Source organism: Marmota monax, unplaced genomic scaffold (assembly GCF_021218885.2).
Source record: "Marmota monax isolate L192 unplaced genomic scaffold, Marmota_monax_Labrador192_F-V1.1 WCK01_AAM20220418_F8-fsc00005, whole genome shotgun sequence".
NCBI classification, from domain to species: domain Eukaryota; kingdom Metazoa; phylum Chordata; class Mammalia; order Rodentia; family Sciuridae; genus Marmota; species Marmota monax.
In genome coordinates, this window is record NW_026692254.1 from 12,914,696 (window position 1) to 12,931,103 (window position 16,408).

General features: G+C 43.5%; 1 protein-coding gene across 10 annotated transcripts in view; it reads left to right on the forward strand.

The window, feature by feature from the left end:
* Apba2 (amyloid beta precursor protein binding family A member 2) overlaps window positions 1-16,408 on the forward strand; it is a 273,246-nt gene that overhangs the window by 131,819 nt on the left and 125,019 nt on the right. For 6 of the 10 annotated variants that reach the window (XM_058576702.1, XM_058576698.1, XM_058576713.1 and 3 more), the window contains one exon: window positions 6,281-6,334. The exons of 1 other annotated variant lie outside the window; for it this stretch is intronic. The gene's annotated coding sequence lies outside the window, so the exon portion shown is untranslated. Of the gene's footprint in view, window positions 1-3,476; window positions 3,569-6,280; window positions 6,335-16,408 lie in introns of those variants that run through there. 3 more of the 10 variants (XM_058576701.1, XM_058576704.1, XM_058576712.1) reach the window with 2 other exon arrangements.

The following is a 16,408-nucleotide window of genomic DNA, read 5'->3' on the forward strand; positions in this document are numbered from 1 at the left end:
AAATGGGACTTACTCAAACTAAAAAGTTTTTTTCTCAGCAAAAGAAACAATAAGAGAAGTAAATAGGGAGCCTACATCCTGGGAACAAATCTTTACTCCTCACACTTCAGATAGAGCCCTAATATCCAGAGTATATGAAGAACTCAAAAAATTAGACAATAAAATAACAAATAACCCAATCAACAAATGGGCCAAGGACCTGAACAGACACTTCTCAGAGGAGGAAATACAATCAATCAACAAGTACATGAAAAAATGCTCACCATCTCTAGCTGTCAGAGAAATGCAAATCAAAACCACCCTAAGATACCATCTCACTCCAGTAAGATTGGCAGCCATTATGAAGTCAAACAACAACAAGTGCTGGCGAGGATGTGGGGAAAAGGGTACACTTGTACATTGCTGGTGGGACTGCAAATTGGTGCAGCCAATTTGGAAAGCAGTATGGAGATTTCTTGGAAAGCTGGGAATGGAGCCACCATTTGACCCAGCTATTCCCCTTCTCGGTCTATTCCCTAAAGACCTAAAAAGAGCATGCTACAGGGACACTGCTACATCGATGTTCATAGCAGCACAATTCACAATAGCAAGACTGTTGAATGTTGATTTACAACACATTTCTGAACTCTAAAGTCCAGTTTTGTTTTAGAGAAAAATTTCCAAGTTTTGGAACAGATTAAATTACTCCACATCTGTATCCTCAAACTCTACCTTTGGTGTGGCTTCCTTGGTCCCATGAAAGGAAATAGTCACCTTGAAAGAATTAGTCCCCACTTAGGGAATACAGCACCCCTAAAATCTTCATATTCAAATCTGAAGCAGGAAGTGAGGGTCTGGTGGCACAGTGTCATTCATACAACATGTCCTGTCACCTCCAGATTTTTTCCCAAGAATGGAGAGCTTTCTGACCATTTTAATGATAGCAGTTTGTGTAGTATTCTGGTGTGTTTTAACAGCCAGGAGCCACCTGCCCAAACAGGCAATTGTTCTTGAGACTTTGAGACCATTGAAGGCTAACTTCAAATCCAGCTTGTTCCCAAAGCATCTCAAAGTTTGAGCTTTTTATTCTGAAGATGTAGCTTCTTTCCCAGAAGGAGAAAAATAATACATGCTTGAAATTATAAATGGAGTTATTAACATTTGAGTACTTTACTTTGTAGCCAGCTTAGGGACTCAGTTATTCAGAATTTAAAAATTTTACTTGTCAACAGCACTTTCATTTCTACTCAAGCTGGGTCATCCCCAGTTTTGCCGTCACCCACCTCTAACCCCCTTCCCACTGCCTGTGAGCCCCTGGGGCCCCTGTCTGAGCCCAGCCCCCTTTTCCCTCACTGAAACTCATCTGTGGCCTGTTCCTAAAGTGGTTCCATGTTGCCTCTTTCTCTGTCCTGGAAGGACCTGCTCTCCCCACCCAAGCACTGTCCCTGTGTGTCCCATCAGAAGGTGGAGACCCCCGTCTCCAAGTCCCTAATAATCAACATGTATCCTGGCCTGGGGAAGCAGCCTTTTTCCCCTCTGAACTCTCCTCGTAGGTGACTTGTGGTTCCAGCCACAACTGTGAGTACACTGGGCTATCTCATTGCACCCTCTCGGGGCAGTTTGATTGGCTGCAATACGAGGTCCCAGGAGACCTTCTTGTGCCAAAGTTTACCTATTAGATACCGACTTCTGCTAGTTGTCCACTTCCTCTAGGAAGCAGCACAGTGCAGGTGAGTGTGTGGCAGCCTGGGCTGGCCCATGAAAGCCATGCAAGCATTCAATCTCTCCCCATGCAGTGGTGCTGCCAGTCCCACACACATCTGGCTTTGGGTGCTAGCTATAACCACCGGATGGTACCTGGAAGAGCCAAAAGCAGAGTAGGCTTCAGCATTCTGCTCTGCTTTTGGTGCAATTTGATACCTCTCCATCATTCTGGCTGTGCTGCTCTGCAGGGATCATTTCTGAGCCTATCACAGGGCCCTTGCTCAGTGTGGCCAGAATGTCCTGTTAACAAGTGTTTCAGGGGTTATTATACCTTACCACATTCCCTGGTTCTTTATCTCAAGGCACTGTGTGCCCAGCACCTGGTCTCTTTACAGAGTTCAGGGTTGCCCATTTAACCCAAGGAAACTGAACTCTAACTCTGGGGTCAGTGGGAGGAAGAAATGAGAGTAGAGGCAGTCTGGTTGGTCCCCTTGACACTCTGAATGTGATTCCACTGCTCCTGGAGAAGATCAGACTTCCTGACTCCAGCCAGTTCCTACCTTTGTGTTGGGCACCCATCTCTCCTATCTCTCCTGCTCCTTACTCCTAGGTGCCTTCCAGGGACACTCTCCAGATCTGGGAGTTTGTGAAATTGTAACTATGGCTTTAATTTTGCTAAGAAATTTTTTTTAAAAGACTTGTTCTGAACCCAGTCCCCTGACCCTGGACTTGACTGTGCTCTGGGACCTGTGATCATTTCTGGATGGGAGTTTATGTGAGCTGCCCTATCTCGGGAGGTCCTTTGATGTTCTCGTAGACTGAGTGGTTTCCTTGCTGTGGCCCCCTCCCCAAGCACTGGTGCCCCTGAGGGCCTTGAGGATGTTTTCTGGATCTGGGACCTTCCTCCCTGGCTTAGCAATCAAAGGCATCAGCAAATTTGGACCCCTCCACTCTAAGGAATATTTAGCATTTCTAGTTACCTCTAGAGTGCCTAGAAACACAGCATTTCAAAGGCTGTGTTTGATTACAGACCTATTTTTTTTGCCAGAAATTTGCATATCGAATAATACAGAAACTGATGATGGCAGTTGAAGTGGTGTCCTGTGGGAAAATTAATCAGTCCTGAAACCTAGTGCCAACTGCCACAGCAGCAATCTTTGAGAGGGAATCGCACCTCGTGGGTGGTATTTGAAGTCAGGCGGCTGAGGACTGTGGATTGAAGTGCTCTCTGTGTCTGAGTTCTGCTGTGGACTCAGAGTCATGGACAAGACTATGTTTGCTTCTGGGCTGGTTCCCAGGGTGGGGGGCTCAGGGAGCCCAGCATCCTGGAGGATCCAGTCATTCTCATGGGAAAAGAGAGATTCTGTGGCTTGTATTGCATGACCCTGCCAAGAAGCTAGGCTATAAGATGCACCCCTTCCTCCTCTCACCCCCTGCACCAAATAAAACCCCAAACCTATGAATGAGCAGATAGCTTGGAGAGAAGAGTGTTTTAATCTTGTATTTCCACTCTGGAGATTGCAAAGGATTAGAAGATTATTCCAAAAATGACTTTAAATTCCTAGAAAAAGAGTAAACTCTGGCATTTCTGTCTAATTACAAATGACCAAGAGGGACTGGGGACTTGGCCTGTCCCTCACTGCTTTCCAAAGAGGAAGAAAGGCAATGGAGAAAGGTGTATGGCAGTTCTAAGAATGACTAGACCATGAAGAAGAGCTCAGGTGATCCAAGCGAACCATGTTGTAATCTTTGTGTTCTTTCTAGCCACTGGGAATGAGCTGAAATGTGCCTGGCTGGCTGGTGAATCAGAGTCAGTTGGAGAGATGACAGCTGACCCCCAATGGACCTTCCTGGGTCTCATGACCTTGTGGGACATGTCTTTAAGGTGAACCATCTGTCCAAAGACACAGGTCATTCAAATAACAAAACTCCACTTTAGCCAATGCAAACATGGGGTCCTGGATTGGGAGGGGACAGGGCACTGCTGCACAGGGAAGAAAATTAGCATTTTTCTGTAGAGAAACTGATAAGTGATGCTGAGTCCAAGTGGTAGGTGACCTTGCATTTGAGTTAAAATGCTGCTGGGAAATAAGAGAAGATAAACATGAAAAGAATGCAAATGAATTGCAGTGGACAGGAGCCCAGAGCCCTGACTTCTCCACCATCCACCAGAGATGTATAAATAGACACTTAAAAACCAATTCTAAATTGAGTTCAGATGTGGGCCTGTTTCCTCGTATGGAAGTGTTTATGTAAGGTACAGCACGCTGCCGTTGCTCCCGAGGGGTTTGATGATTCTGTGCCTTTGTTGGGAATCCACGTGGAGCATGTGGGGGATGCTCAGATACAGATGAATGAGACTGTCCTTTCAGGGGACCTGCAGACTCAGGGGAGACCCAGGGAGAGCTGTGCCGGCTCCCTCCAGGGAAGGAGGCAATGGGCAGGCCTCCCCTGGCAGAGGAGGGTATCCTCAAACAGGTTCTGAGAGTCCCCAAGGTGCCTCTGGGACAGGAACCAGTGGGAGCAGAGTGGGTGCAGGGCATCACAGGGCAAAAGACAGGAAGAACACTTTTGTGTGTTCTGGTTTCTCTTCCTCCTCTTAAAAAGCTACTACAATTCAACCATGGGGTTGCTTGCCATCCTGATGACCTTATCTAATCCTGATCTCCCCAAAGCCCTACCTCTGAACACCATAGTGAGATTAAGTTTCCAACCCCTTAATATCTCACACTAGGGTTTAAATTCCAACATGAATTCAGAGGGGGGCAAACTATATGCAAACCATATCCACTGACTGCTGTGATTGGGTCATAGAGCTAACTTGTAACTGAGTGAGGACCCAAGGCTCCATCTCCTGACAGCCAGTGAAGTGGTCTCATGACTAGATGTAACATTTAGTTCATGCACTAACCCAGAAATTACTTAATTCTGGAGATCCTCAGATGGTGAGCTTTGGGGGAGAAGGAAAAATATTTGATGCAAGTGTGATCCCAAGCGGTATTCCAGAGTTTCACCTCCCCAGCCACCTTTGAAATCATTCTTATTTTCCATGCTTTATGCAAGATGGAACTGAAGCACACTGCAAGAGGCTGCAGAGGGCTTTGTCAATGCTCACATAGGAAGCAAGAAGCCCACACTGGCTGAGTTTGGAAAGCCTGTGTGTGGTTGAAATGCCTTACCTGTGATGTTCGCTTGGGTAGGAGAAAGAAGCCTTCTTTCAAAGGGCCAGAATCTGTGAAGCTCAGAGGCACAGATACTGAAGGGCAATTTATGTACAATAGCCTTGGAAAGAAACCGAACGGCTATGTGAATGTCAAGTTACCTCTGAATAAAAGCCAGCAGATTAACCATTTTGCAGTTCTCTTTTAACAGGTGACTTAGTTAAAATGGAAATCTCCTCAGCCTTCTAAGGGATATCCTGTCATATCCTGTCAGTTTCCTTTATATCTGGACCAGCAGCATCTGTACAGGGCCAGTTTGGAGTGCAGGAAGTTCCCTAATTAAAACCCACTGCTAGAAATGTCTGCCCAGGGAACCGAGAGCAGCCATCTGGCTTTGTTAGCAAAGTGATAACACCAAGTCCAGATTAGATTTTTGTGAAGTAGAAACGATTACAGAGCAGGTGCCAATAGCAAGACCCTGTTTCTTCCCCCCAACGAATGATGCCATTCCCCTGTGACGTTAGACCCTAGGAATAGATTGAAGGTGAACTGTGCAACCAGCACATCTGCTCATGAAGATCTCAGCCCTGTGCTTTCCAATTGAGCAGGCTCCAGGAAGGAGGGGTATTTTGCTATTGTTTTTGAAAGGGACAAAGAAAATTCAAGATGCTTTATAACTCAATCTGACATTAGCAAAATGGGAGGGAGAAGAGGAATTTAGGACAAATGAAGCCCTCTCCTTCTGTCCCACCCCAGGTATCTTTCCCTTGAGTCTTTGTGGCCCTCATCACAAAATCCTGATCCACTCAAGGTCTGACTTTGAACCCCTCCAGGCTATATGGCTTCCTCTTCAACTTTCATCTGAAAAGCTTTCTCTATTTAAGGGACAGGTGAGACCTGGTGGCCTCTTTCCAGTTCTCTTTTGAAACCATCTTTCCCAGGAGGAAAGGTGGACTGAGACCCTGGATAAGGGAAGTGAGGGGACTTCCTTTCTCTTTCCTTTAGTTACTTGTCATTCTCCTCCAACCGCCACATGCATGTCAGCTTTCTCTAAAAGTGTCACAAAACACGGGTTCTGCAAACCACTGGGGTCAAGCTTTGTTGTGGGAAGATACATATTCATGAAGGCTTTGAGGAGCTTCATTAATATGCGGGTAGTCTCTCCTTCCAGAATGGTACACAAGCCATCGCTTTATTTGCCCAACATGTTGTTCTTAAGGCAATAATTATGTGATGAAATGACTAAAGAAACATTTTAATTATTTGTTTAGGGTAATTTCTGATCATCTCATTAGAATTATAATTTGTTCACTTTTATAGGTGATTCAGAGCTTCTCACTCATTTAAATGTTCATACTTGAAGGAACTCTCTATAAGCACCTGTGTCGTTTCTGAAACCTAAGTAATTTCCTCTATTTCATTCTGCTTTGTTCCAGAAAGATTTGATCACCAGGAGGTTTTCCGGGACATTATCAAACCAGTCGTTTTCGGTAAGAAACACGAGTGAGCTTTTTACTTGGAGTGAGCTTTTGCTTCTGACACGTGGGGAATGGAATTGCTTCACTAGCCAGATGCTACACTGCAAATGGAACCCGGCAATTGTCATGGTTCTTTGTTTCCGGGAATTGTGTGTGTGTGATTGAGTGTTCGTCCTAGCACTGGGAGTTTGAAGCTGGGGTTTGATTCCCACCCAAGGAGTGGATGAATGTTGGAATTCTCATTGGCCACTTACTTTCCCCGGAGCTGACACCTTTCCCCACCACCCAGAACAATAGCAACTTATACTCACCCCATTCATTCCCCCCACCTGCCCTGGGCTTTTCTTTAAATCAGTGTCCTCACTGGGCTCAATCATTAATTTGTGTGATCCTAACCCAGATTCCCATTTACATTGAAAGTAGATACCAACAACAGACACCACTTGAAAACTTTTGCTATCTAAACGTGGGCACTCATTATAGGTTGAGCATCTCTTATCCAAAATCTGAAATCCAAAATAATTCAGAACAGATATTTTTGAGCACTATCATGAGAAGTTATGTTATTTATTCCCCAATCCTAAAAACTCTGAAATATGAAATGCTTTCTGGGTCCAAAGCATTTTGGATGAAGGCTATTCAACCTGTAGCCTACTTTGAAAAGTCAAACACTGTGGAGTATTAGGAAGCTAAGTATAAGAGGTTTAATTTGGATCAAAAAGAGGCCTCAGCTTGCTGGGGATGAAGGGTGGCTCTGAGTTGCTGTTGCCCTGTGAGTAAAGCTGTATTACCGTCCTGATCACATCTACAGTCAGCATTTGGCTTGTTCTTATTCCGCAGGATCTATGGAGCACAGCCAAGGTGCTAGCTGAATGCTCAGCAAGGGGAGACTTGGAGGGGTGGGTTCTGGATAGAAGCTGAATTGGCTCTTCTTCCAGGGCCAGAGGCACAGCAGGTGGGTTGGTTGTAGGGAAGCTGGTGTGTGGGTTGAGCTGTGTTTGGAGAGTGGTTGGCAGAGGAGAAAGTTATTAGAGGCCAAGAGGCTGCAGAAGTCTTGATCTCTGTGTCCTGATGCCAAGTGCTGGTCGGAGCTTAGGATGGGTTTTGTGGGTTCTTATGGATTCATCTGCTGGGCTTGGATGGGTTCACCATCCATAGTCATACATAGGGTAGTGGTGGCTTTGGGATTCACAAAGGAGAGGAAAACTTTGGGTGTCCCAGGGAAAGCTCTGTGCTACTTCTGATAGAGATGAAGATTACCAGGGGCAAGACCAGGATTCTGGAACATTAAGAATTGGGTTCAGAACTGCTATTTTACCTCTAGGGTAGCGGGAGCCCATAGGTCTTGCTATTGGAAGCAACTTAAACCTATTTTTGTTTGTTTTATAAAGCAGGCAGCTTCATTTAATTCAGTGTCTATCTTATGTCTAGGTGGCCACTCATAATCCCTGTGCTGTCCAGGGGTAGGAATTCCCTTGCATCAAACTGGGGAGCCTTCTTGTCACAGATGCCCTGGATAGTAGGTTCTGTGTGAATCTTGTCTGGAGCACATTCATAAGGCACTTAATAGTTGTGGAGCAATCAGCTCCTGTCCAAGGAAACAGACTGTGAAACTTCAGAGGAGTTGCCTTGTTTCTAATGGGTCTGGGCTGTTTTGAACTTTTCCTATTATTGGTTTTTAAAGTTTGTGGATTTACTTTTGTCCTTACAACAAGCCTTTTCAGTTCCATTTGATTCTCTATTTAAATAGAGTTACGAACACACTGCAGTTTTAACCTCATCAGATACATCATCAAATCTCAGCTCTAAAAATGCCAAAGAATTTGAGTGGATTCTGTCAAGGGAGAAGATTTTGTTCGTCGACACAGTAAGGGCAGCTTGTGAAGGGAGGAGATGTTACTTGTAGGGAAGCAGTCTCACAAATTACAGTGAAGTCCTGCACCGCTGGGAGCATGGGGTCAAACCCGTAGCCCAACTTTTCCACCCTCTATGGACTTTCCACTATGAAATTGGCCTCTTGAATGTTTCCTTAATGAACTGAGATGCCATTGCATTCTGATGGAGCCATGGGGAATTTCAATTTGTACCTCTAAGGAATAAGTTTTCTTTCTTTCTTCCTTTTTTTTCCCGCCCCTGAGCCTGAAATACTAATAAAGGATCAAAATCAGTTGGAATAGACCAGACACTGTGCTCTCTTCCTGATTGCTCTCACCCATCTGCAGTGTAATAGGCCCATCATTTAAGTGAATATGCTTATCACAATTCTCTATAGCTTCCCTGCAGAAAAGCATATTCCTTCTTGAAAAGAAAAGTGGCAATGAAATGGATATTTTAAAATGTCAATTATGCCAGAATGAATCTCTGTGAGGAGATCTGCAAAGAGAAGAAAAGGCCTGGGTTTATTTATTTTTCTACTGCAAATGGAATTATTCCGTAACCATTCTGTAACTTCAGAATACTAATACTCACCAAGTGCCTGATGTCTTCTCAAAAATAATCTTACGAGTATACGTCCACCTACATGAAAAGTTAGAGGATCTTTTCTATTTTTTTTAATAATTAAATTCTAGATCTCATTATTTTATGTATCAGTCCTATTAGCTCTGGTCTGTAAAATGTGAATAGTGAACTATATCAATTCAGTCATTATCCTGAAAGGAATGATGGAAAGACTAACTGTGTTTAAATCATGGCAAGACTCAGAAAATATATGAAGTGAGAGGCTGTGGCATTCAGGAAGTTGCTGACTGATGTGATATCATCATGTTCCTACCCCAGTATAGACACATATAAATGCTGTGTGAAATCCAGCCAAAATGTTTTAAAAAATATAAGATCCAAAGAAATGCACAGAAATTCCCAGCTACTATGCCAAGAGAAAACACAGAGCCAGAGCACTGAGGGAGGATGATATAAGACCAGGGCAGTGGGCTTCCTGGTGAAGGGCAATAATGATTAAGACTGTGTGATATTTGAATATATGTAGCCAGGGGGACAGGTAGGAAGGGGTAGTGGCTTAAGGTGTCATATGTATGGGAATCTGGGATGTAGCAGAGATGTATAATTGACCAGGTGGGAAATGATACATAACAACTAAATGACCACATGAGAGAAGATAAAATGAAATAAAATGAAATCCCTGCTTCACAGCATATGTGCATACAATGCTCAGAGAATTGTAGACCTAAATGTAAAAAAGCAAAATGTTAAAACACACAGAAGATATTTCCGGTATGTTGTATGGTATAGGAAAAACTAAAGTGTGTGCTGTCTCTCTCTCTCTCTCTCTCTCTCTCTCTCTCTCACACACACACACACACACACACACACACACACACACACACCTCACACACAGTATAAAAGAGAAGACCAATTAATTGAATAGCAGTATTAGAAACTTTTTAAAGATAAATACAAACAGGAATAAATATTCATAATGGAAATTTATTATAAGATATGGTATACTGGCTGTGTAAAGAATTCTTTCAAATCAGTATGAATATAACAGAGTTTTAAAAAATGGACAAATTATATAAAGAGAAGGAGGAGTCGGGGAGAGGAGGGGAAGGAGAAGCAGAGGAGGAGAGGGAGAAGGAGAAGACTAAAATGGCTAATAGCCAAATGCACTATGCCTCACTTCTAATCAGGGAACTGCCACTTAGCAATGAGATACCATTCACATATATACATTAGCAAATAATTGTTCTCCAAAGAGGAGTATTTCATAAGGTGGAAATTTGAGTTCCCCATGACTTAGCAATTTCATTTATGTTAGTCAGATTTCCATCACTGTGACAAATACCTGAAATAAGTCAATTTATATGGAGGGAAGGTTAATATTGCCCACGGTTTCAGAGGTTTCAGTCCATGGTCGCTTGGCCCTGTTGCTTTTGGGCCTGTGGAGACACTACATTACGGTGGAGGGGGGTGTGTGTGTGGCAGAGCAGGTAGCTCACCCATGGCAGCTGGGAGGCAAAGAGAAGGAGGAAGGGACATGGGTCCTGATATCCCCTTCTAGTGCACATCCCCGGTTACCTAACTCCTACCACTAGGCCCTACATCCTAATGGTTCATTAACTCCTAGTAGTGCCACAGGCTGGTGACCAACTGTTCAGCATATGGGCCTCTGGGGTCACTTAAGATAGAAACCATACTACCACTCATGAGTGTACATGCTTTAGCTGGCCATGAGATGGATTTGGTGGTCTATTAATCATCTCCAGTATAGGATCTGCCTATCTTAGGATAGATCGATCTATCTTAGGTTCCATCTACCAGTTACTTGTCTATCAACAGATTTATTATAACATATTGGCTCATGTGATTATGGAAGCCAAGAAGTCCCATGATTGGCCTCTGCAAGCAGGCGGCCCAGCAAAGTCAAAAGTGACATTCAAAGGCTTGAGAGCCAGAGAGCTGATGGTATGGATTCTAGTCCAGGCCTGAAAGCTTGAGAACCACCATCATGGAGGGCAGGAGATGCTTGATGGCCTAGCTCAAGCAGTAAGGTAGAGAGTAAACTCAACCTTCGCCCACCGCTTTGTTCTAGTCAGGGGCTCACTGGACTGGATGTAGCCCACCCACACTGGGAGGGCCACCTGCCTTGACCAGCCTACCAATGCAAATGCTAATCTCTCTCAGAAACATTCTCACAGATATACCCAGTAATCATGTTTAACCAGATTTTCTGGGCATCCATAGAAAATGGTCCAGTTAAGTTAACACATAAAATTAACAATTGTATGAATGGATAAAAAAAAAATGTGGCATATATGCACAATGGAGTATTACTCAGCAATAAAAGAGAAAAAATCATGGCATTTGCAGGTAAATGGATAGAGTTAGAGAAGATAATACTAAGTGAAGTTAGCCAAACCCCAAAACCAAATGCCGAATGTTTGGTTTGATATAAGGAGGTGATTCATAGTGGGATAGGGAGAGGGAGCATGGGAGGAAAAGACAAACTCTAGATAGGGCAGAGGGGTTGGAGGGGAAGGGTGGGGGCATGGGGTTATTAATGATGGTGGAATGTGATGATGACTATTATCCAAAGTACAGGTATAAAGACATGAATTGGTGTGAATATACTATGCATAAAACCAGAGATATGAAAATTGTACTCTCTATATATGTAATAAGAATTGTAATGCATTCTGCTATTATATAAATAAAAAATAAAATGGGATTCAAAAGAAAAAGTAAAAAAATGATTATATGGACTGTGGATATATAAAGGCAAAGTTAACTGTAATGGAAACAAAACATTATAGTAGAGTAGAAATAATAAAAAAAATTAACAATCATAAGTGGTTCACAACAGGCATTTTAAAAAGTTTTAAAATGCATAGAACAGAGTGAAAGTTATCGGAGGACATTCCATGCAGTAAAGGACATGTGTTGCTTGGTGATTCTGTACTGGGGGTCTGGAGAGAGAGGGGGGAGAGGTGTGGGGATGATAGTGAGGGTGAATCCTGAATGGTGTACACATGGAGGTTTGCCTGATTGTCTTCCACTCCTTCTTCTGTGTATTTGAGAAAGTGAATCCATGAAGATGTTGTGTTGGACACCTTAATGGATGCACACACAATCATACTGTTCTTGTGCTGTGTGTTCCTCTAATGGGCCATCTTGCTCTGGTTTACTAGTTGATCCTCTTATTGGCTGACTTCCTGGCCTCACCTTTTTACAGATGATTCTGTTGAAATGGTTAGGATTTCTCAGCAATCCAGGCTTTGGTCATTGACATGGCCCTGTTCTTTCAGGAGCTGCGTTCACACAGGGCAATCCTTTTGGCCTTGTGTGGCTGATCCCTCTCTGTGTGGTTCTCATCCTCACAGTCAAGGCTCGCAGGCCACCCCTTTGGAGGCATTAATTGGGCATCTGAGCCCACAGTCCTTCTGCCTGTTCATTCTTGCCTGTCTGCCTGTTAATGTGTCTGGATTCAGATGCCTGCTTGATATGCATCCTTCAGTCCTATGCCTCATATACAGAAGATGCTCAAGAAGGATGGGGTCATTATTTAGCTTTAGTTTCTTAAATGCTCAGAAGTGCATTTTCCTCCTTTGCAAAGTGGGAATTCAGGAGTTTAATGGGGAGGGCAAGTGGATTGTGAATGAACCACACAATGGATGGGGTTGTATAGCTCATAATATTCCCGTGATGTCATTAGTTTCCTTCTCTAGAGGAGGCAAAAGAGAACATGGAGCTGCCCATTATTATTTTCTTTCAGACGGTATGTGTTTTCAAATATTTGAGAACTCCTGCTCTGACACCCAATTCTTTTTTATTTTTTAGTTGCATTTTAGGAGAGAAAAAAATTTATCAACACCATTTTTACAAAGATGAAAAATGTGTTTAAAAAAAACAGCACTATGAGCTGTCACTAGGTTGAGCCTAACATAATTAATGTGATTAAATTGAAGGAAGTTAGTCATTTCTGTCTGTAATTTTTATTAATGATATTCAGATCTAATTAATTATGTCCAGCCCTAAGTGAGGACATCAGTGTGCAAGCAGGCATTCCCAAACTGTTCTGTGGAGTCCCATGAGATATTCCTGAAAATGGTAGTCCCCGTGCTCCTCAGGCTGGGAAGTGCTTCTTTTTCCCTAACCCCTCCTTTTTGTGAATTAGCTTCTGCATATCAGAGAAAACACTTGGCCTTTGGTTCTTGGAATTGGCTTATTTTGCTTAGCATGCTATTCTCCAGCTCCATCCATTTACCTGCAAATGTCATAATTTTATTCTTCTTTAAGGCTGAGTAATATTCCACTGTGTATATACCACACTTTCTTTTTCCTTTCATCTGTTGATGTTAAGGGAGATGAAGTGTAGACCCCAGGGAAGAGGGGACTTAGCTGCCTAGTAGGTTGTTCAGGGGAAAGTGGAGTTTGATCTTTCATCCTGAAGGAAGAGTACAGGTTTCTGGGAAAGAGAGATACAAAGGTAGGGCATTCCAGGCCAACAGAAACACATACAGTAGTTCCCCCTTATCCAGGGATTTGCTTCTGTAGTGTCAGGTACCCATGGTCGATTTTAGTTCCATAACATTGATATTTGTCTTGACTCTTTCAAGAAAGACTGTATCCTTTTTTGCTTTCTTTGCAACATATTGTTAAAATTGTTCTATTTTGTTATTAGTTATTGTTAAACCTATTACAGTGCTTAAATCATAAGTTAATTTTTATCATAGGTTTGTATGTATAGAAAAAACATAGTACATACAGGATATGCTTTATTTGTGGTTTCACTGGGGGTCTTGGAACATATGCCCCATGCATTGGGGGAGACTTCTACTTATATGATCAAAGTGTGCACACAGTAAGTAGTGTGGCAGGTCCCAAGGAATATAGCTGGTTTGATGGGGGAAGATAGAAGGTGAGGCAGAAGAGGTGTCAGAGGTCAAATTCTCATTTGAATAGCCAAGGAGAAGCCTTGGGGTCTTCATCAGAGGGCTGACATGGTGGGGACATGTGACTGTGGAAAGTAAGGGTGGGAGTAAAGACCTGCCCAGCAAAGGTTCCTCATAGGGCCCCTGGGGAGAGAGGTCAAGGCCTGAGTGAAGGCAGGACAGGACCAAGGTGAGAGGCACTGTGAAGGAAGAGTCAGCAGAGCTGGTGTGGACGGTCCAGGCAAGGGAGCAGGCAGTGGGAGAGTGAGGTGGAAACTCGGTAGGGAGAGGACCTGTTTGGATGTGGGAAAACAATTGTTAAGTTCCCTACTCCATGGTGAGCCCAGGAGCTATGGAGGGGGCGGGTATGGTCTTGGAAGTGTGTGGGTAGGGACTTGGGAGTGCAGGGAAGCTCAGACTTTTCCTCTGACATTTCTGTGACTGAAACAAACTGAGAATAAGCAGATTAATGAGAGAAAAGCACACAAATTTACTAACATGCCTATGTGCATAGGAGTCACACAAAATATGAAGGTCAAAGAGGGACCGATGGTTTAAACTTAAATGTCCTTGTTATAAGGGAATGGGAAATGGGGAGCTGGGGCAGCTTCAGAGGGGGGTCATGAAGGATTTTTAGGGGAGAGAATGAACCCAGAGGACAGACAGTGGCCTCTACACTCGGGGTGTGTTATTTGATTTTTGTCTCCTTCTGTGCTGAGTTTAATCTTCCTTGGTTAAAGACGTTGATGACATTTCTGTAAGAGGATTAAAGACAACTGTGTTCCTCCTTCATAAGGTCCCTTGGTGGAACTGGTCTGTAGGTAGATAAGGGGACTTTAGGGAAGACCCTTCCCTGCATCTGCTGCTTCCCAGGTGCTCTCAGTTTGAGGTCCCAAATGACATGTTTTGTGAGCCCCAACAGGAGTCACATGCCAATGTGTGCTAGTCAAAACCATGGGTGGGGAAGAGCTCTATGGGAAGAGATGGAATGAATAGGGAAATATGGCCCTGACACTTTGCCCTGGTGGAGAAACTGGTGCCCTGGAGTATCATGGAGAGTGGCCAGAAAGTTTGACTGAAATAAGCAGGGACTGACCCTTAGGATTTTCAGTGATGGTCGCTAGAGATCAAGTGAGATTTTAAAAGGTAAAAAAAGTGAATTATAGGACTTTCCCCCGACTGAGAATGGCCAAGAAAGGGAACACAGAGAGAATAGAGACAGGTGGAAACAAGGTATTTTCCGTAAAGATGGACAATTGATTGTTGGAGAATGGGCAGAGAAGCAATGGCTGTCAGAGATGCAGCAAGGAGGGAATCTGGAGGTGGGCTGGGGCCAAGGAAGAGAGCTTCTTACTTTCGGGGAGCAATGGAAGACATTTCCATATGTAGGTTGTCTTCTCTCTGGAAAGTGGGAGTGATGTCTACAATGTGCAGAGGGGATCATCACATGGGAAATCATGGAGCACCAGTTGGACATTTTGAGGAGATATCTTCATGAGTGGCTGGTGCTCTTTGGAGGGTTGGCTTGACTCATCTGAATTAGATTCTGAAAGGAGCTCCCTGCGGTGTTATTTTCACCGAAAACACTGGGTTATCTGTGTGGCTTCTCAACGTCAAGGCTGAGGATGACAACATTCATTTAGATGTATGTATGTCTGTCTTTTATTTTTGTCAATACTCAGTCCTGACAGTCTTACTCAGGGATCTTGCAGCAAAGTTAGGGTGTTTTACGGCAGGAGAAACTGCAAGTTGTTATTAACTGAGGGACCTGTCAGTTGCCAAAAGAAATTAGCTCCTGTGTGTGACAAAGTGTGATTCCACCTCAGATAAAAACCCATCAGGTTTGGGGAGCCATTAGCCAATAGGTCAATCTTAAGTGCTTCCCTTTCCTCACATCGTCCGAGGGGTGGGGTGGGAGAGTAGAGTTCAAGGCAGATCATTCACAGCATCTCAGCCATGCCCACCTTCATGGCTCTGGGTGGGACCCAGTGAAACAAATGATTCTTTAATGCTTTGAAGCACCTGCTTGCCCGGTTCTCTGAGAGGTTCTGTGTTTGCACTAAGTAGCCACCTAGGAGGCAGATATCTTGCATGTAATTTTACTTCTCTCTACTAGTGCATTCTCCCCTCTCTGCCTTGGCTGATTCAGTGGCAGCAGTAGTAGTACATTTTAAAATTATTAATGCATTTTATTATTATTCTATTTTATTATTAGCAATTGTTGTTAAGCTCTTATTTATAAATTAAACTGTACTGTAAGTATGCAGGTATAGGAAAAAAGATTGTATATTTAGAGTTTGATACTATTGCCTCAGTTTCAGGCACTGGGGGTTTTGGTATATATCCTCTGGGGGCTACCATGTTCCTTTATTGAGCTCAACTATGTGCAGACATATGTAGCTAATAATTAGACTTAACTAGTACTCCTTAAACACTCTGTAAAGTAGACGTCATGATCTCTGTTTTACAGAAAAGAAAGTAAGCTTACAGATGTGGTGTGTGAGGTCTTATGCAATGCCAGAAGAGAGTAGCTGAACTAGGCTCCACAGGGCTATAAAACCTAGGAGAGGGAGCTTGCAGTCTAACTCTCCCCACTCTCTTTTGCAGACTTGAAGGCACCCCATCCCAGACTCCCGCATTTGCTTTAATGTTATAGATAAATTACTGCTTCTGGGCGGAGAGTAGACACCCAAATAGC